Below are 4,904 nucleotides of genomic sequence, written 5' to 3' on the forward strand. Positions count from 1 at the left end.
TGCTTGCCTCCCACGCGTTCCAGTGGGATTTCAACAGCCGGAAAGAAAAAACAAAACAAAACAAAAGGTAAACGACAACAACAAAAAAAACGAATCCAAACCAAATGAGATACTATATTCAGAACGAGAAGGTCAACTCAGAGAACTTGTGGACAATGAGCTGAAAAAAGAATGTAATGGAAGAAGAAAGTATACGTAGACCATTAGACCTACACGCACATCACATTTTATATTTACGCGCTTAAGGTCAACACTCTCATTTAAATAGTAAATTAAGATGTACATGAATTAATTCTAAGTCATCATCTCCTTCCACCATAAAAAAAAAGGGGGGGGGGTAATGATTAATAACTGCCTGGAAGGTCCGTATGCCTTTAAAAAATCGGGAGTTTCATGAAGATTGCACGAGCGTTTCTCGTAACGCATCAACGATGAACTTTATTTGAAAACAATGGCGATGAGGAAAAAGCACTTCTACAAACGATGAAAATATTATTATTGTTTATTCTTTTTTTTTAAATTTCCACTACCATTCTTGCTGAATATGTGCGATGGGTTCGTATACATACAGTAAACGTTCCGCTGAAAACGGCGGTTGAATCATTTGGTTACGCATCCAGTGCGTCCGCCCAGTAAATAGAGGAAATTAGAGAAGAATTGAAAACAAGTTTTGCCTTCACCTTTTGCACATTCTTTGAATACCTCTAACTTTTGCATCAATCTCATTCCCGGTCGACGTGTCAGTCTTCGTGACGCATCCCCTGAATAACACGCGTTCCAGCTTGGCTTCCGGCATCTTGCATATACTGACTAGGCGACCAGTATTGATTTATTTCAGCACAATGACCTATTATTATTATTATGATTTTATTAAGTATTGTTTCCAAGTGAAGTATGAATTTGAAGACGTGAACAGTTAGCCTGTTGACTTGACCGCCAGCGAAAGAGGTTAACGTAGAGAATCGTGATATCCCTGCGTTTCGTGATGCACTATTGTCAAACGGAGAAGAAAGAGAGTAACTGGATGAAATATATATACGGAATGTCTGTAAGCAGAAGATTGGATTCGAGGAAATAATTCCAGGAAACCCCTAGACGCCATTAGACGTACAGTTATTGGGGTTGCAAATTGTTTGGAACACGAGATAAACAGGGAAATTTATCTGTGACGTAAGAATAGAAGTTATAGAAAGAACACCATGTATACTCTATATCTACAGTTTCAAAGCGACATTAAGTAACGAAAATGAACGCAAAATTGCAATGGGTTTTCTTGCCTTTTCTCCATGTCAAAGTCCAGACAAGACCAGCGCAATTCTTCATGCCGAGCATGGCGATCAAGGAAAACAAATTTCTGCGCTTAATAGCCCCCAGGCTACGATAGCGATGCTGTCCAAATTGCGGCCGAATGTTATTTGGCCAACTAATCTCATTCGAAAATCTGGTATACAGCACTGCAAATTTGCTAGCTATTACATTTAAATGAACTAAAACTCGCGGTCGGTGTTGTTGTGCTGGAAACGAGGATGCACATCCACGATGCATGTATCCGAGTTGTTGGAGACAGCTGGTTAGAAGACACGTGGCGTATTCTTATGACCCAGAGACAGACCGCAATGCGTTCGAAGCGATATCCCGCATGTATACGGGATCTAAACAGGGAGGGCGACCAGCACTCACGCCGGTCATGCGGAATGCGTTTCACATCAGAAACGGATGGACGACGACAGACCGACAGTGCCGTTCATTTCTCCCGGCGTCGTAAAAATAAAAATTGCACCCCTTTTCTTTCGATTTGATCGAAAACAATAGCGACATAGAATTTTCGGTAGAAAAAGGAAACCTCTTTTTTTTCTAAATTGAATAACAAAGTTTTATTTCATTTCCATAGAAATGGCGAACGCTTGCCGATTTTGATGTTTCCGCCAACCATTTCTCTAGTCCCGCAGTTCCATCAACTTGTCTTTCAAGACATAAAAATCTCTCTACTTAATCACGTAGTTCTAGCACATCATTTTTTACTATGATGATTATATTTCTCACGCTTCGGCTCTGGTGTTCGTCATTGAGCCTGGCGCCGCCACGGATGCCATTGTTGCAATCGAGCGGGTCCTGCAGAAGCGGAAGAAATGGCACACACAAAAAAAGAGAAGTCAAGGAAAATATAGGACAGTCGGCTGGATGGTTTCCGCGTACGGGCCGATATCGATTTTGTTATTTGTTCTCTTTTCTCCATCCTTCTATTTTTTAGTCTTCTTTTTCGCCTTCTTTTCCTTCCTCTCTCCTTCTCCCTTCTTCTCTGTGGTTCGCCCTTTATTTCCGTGTTTTTCTACTTCCTCATACTTATTCTCCATCTCGTGCGGCTTACGTTATTGCAGCCTCTCCCTAAAAGGTTGGCCATACGACTCCGGAGTTGCTCGCATTGAAATGTTAAACACCATCGTTCTCTCATCACTATGTGCCTCCCTTCGTTTGACTATCTTTCGGCAGTTTAACACCCTTTGACGACGGTGCATTTGCAAGCCTTTAATGTATGTAAAATACAAATATATTTACACAAGCAGTCGCATAAAATTATTCCATCTCTATTGGCGCTATAAAATGCAGAAAGATGAACGAAAAAAAAAAATCGTGACGATTCTTGATTAAATCGTTTATTCAACTGTCACAATCTTCACGGGAATGGAAATTCAAATAGGGAAAAATGAACATTTTCAAAAGGGAAAAGTAAATAATCGTAATAAGATAAAGAAATATCCTTGCATTGAAGCCAAAGCAATCGCTTTACACAGCCTCGATTGAATTCTCGGCATCGTCTCTTTTCATACACAACTTTGAGAGCTGTGATGCAAATATTTCTTTTTTGTGTGTGTGTGTGTGTTCGGCAAATTGTTCGCAACTCGAATGCTGTTGCTGTCGCCACCATTTTAGCCTTTAACCTCAAACGTTTATTCACTGCGGATGCTGATTTCATTTGATTGCCGTTTCGCCTAAGCTGCCATGTTCCACGAACACGTTCTGAACGCTATTATGGGACAACGAACAAAAAGATAAAGATGAAAGCAGCAAGTCTCAATCTTACCACAGGATTTCTACATAAATGCCAACGCACTGTACAAGTTATTTGTTTAGGTTCCTTTGCGTAAAAAATCAAAAGTAAAACAAAAATTGCCATTACTTACAAGACATACAGGAATCTAAGCTCATTTCAAATCCGACACGCTTGTCCCGCCGGCTGTATATACACGTCCCGCATTTACGGCACACAAGCGGAGTCTATATAGTCAGTGCGACACTACAGTGCTGCCTCTAACCCGTTTGTTTGTCTGTATGCCCGGACATCGTGCAGTCTACACAGACGGAGCTAATGACTTGACAACAAATAGCACTCCGACAACGCGGGGGACTCGTTGAGGTTTGCCAATCAGAAATTTAAAAAAAAATAATCAAAATAAAACATACCAACACGCTTGCCAATATTTTGTGTCATCCTTTTATTTTGTTTTATTTCTGTTGGCTTCTTTTCACCACTGTCTTTGTATTGTCTAACATCCAGCTGTGAAAACAACGAGACATTCGATAAAAAGCCAAACTTTTTCCCTTTCGTTCTCCAACACGAAGAGCTTCGCAAACCTTATGAGGTCGACTTCATTCTCTTGTTTAGACCTGTTTCTAAAATATATATTGATGCATACACAAGGCCTACGGTAAACTTGCGTACGATGGGACGAATGCCAGACCGCCGTCTGTTTCTACGTCTCGCGCAAAAGGCTGTGCGTGTGAAAGGTGGCTGTCATCAGGTGTGTAATCCCAGCCGTATGCTGGAAACACAACATGTTATCACGTGGCTTTGTAGGCGGCGTTGTTGGGAAATACTGCAATGAAATAATAGGAGGGAACTGAAAAAAATATGTAGGTTGCAAAGGATGTTTGTAAGGTTGTGGTATGACGCAAGATTATTGTGTTATAGAACTGATTGTTCAAAGCATGCAACTTCCTGTTGGATTGTAAACTATAAAGGTATGTCAACCTTCGGACAAACTTTGTCGACGGTAAACTCGAAAAAAAAAAAAAAAATACATAGAATCAAACTTTGTCCACTGTCTTTGAAAACAAATTCAAATGTTTGAAACAATCCCAAAAGAGTTGCCAAAAGAGTCGGTCCGTACGAGAAAAATCAATTATTATGTCGTGCACGTCACCCCATGTACAGCCAACCCATAATAAATGTACGTACGCTATCCACTATACGTTAATTTGCTCTTATTTGTGCCTCATACTCTTCTCTTGGCTAAACACGATCTGATTTAGTATTTTTAAACATCGCATTCTTTTTGTTGCACTGTCCACATTTTTATCGTTGCATCGCTCAGGGCTTCGTGTCCTCGGCTTTTGAAAAACGATTTGTATCGTAACTTAGCGTTTCCCCATTTTGTGTAACATGCCTCGACACACCTGTCAAGCGGAACACAATGAAAGGGATACTCCAACAGACGCAGCTGGGACGGGCAATGTGAAAACAGTTACGACTCTATCCCCCCCTAGTTGAATTCCAATATAAGGTGCGTCATTATGCAAACTAGCTCATACTGACAACACTCATATACGCTGACTGACTCATTCATCCCAGTTGCAATGCGAAGAAGGCCATTAACTACGTAAATCACTAATTGAATTTTTCTTTCAAATGCGAAAGAAGAAGCGAATATTTTTAATAGTAAAATTATGCGGACGTAGCCGCTCCAAGAAAAAGAAGGAAATGATTCCAACCTATCCGTATATACAAATTCTCTGAATTGAATTTCACATTCATCAAAAGTAAGCTGCAGCATGTCGAACTACTATTCACATATTTGTAGGCCACATACTTTTTTTTTTCTTTTACTTTTGCGATAATGGCTTTA

General features: G+C 40.3%; 1 long non-coding RNA gene across 1 annotated transcript; it reads right to left on the reverse strand.

Moving 5' to 3' along the window:
- Positions 1-2,638: 2,638 nt before the first annotated feature.
- On the reverse strand, positions 2,639-3,826 carry LOC123475267. Its single transcript, XR_006650179.1, has 2 exons — positions 3,183-3,826; positions 2,639-3,025 (listed from the first exon to the last, which is right to left on the reverse strand). It is a non-coding gene; the product is annotated as an uncharacterized LOC123475267 (long non-coding RNA).
- Between the last annotated feature and the right edge of the window lie 1,078 nt (positions 3,827-4,904).

Source organism: Daphnia magna, linkage group LG8, assembly GCF_020631705.1.
Source record: "Daphnia magna isolate NIES linkage group LG8, ASM2063170v1.1, whole genome shotgun sequence".
In the NCBI taxonomy this organism is placed as follows: Eukaryota; Metazoa; Arthropoda; class Branchiopoda; order Diplostraca; family Daphniidae; genus Daphnia; species Daphnia magna.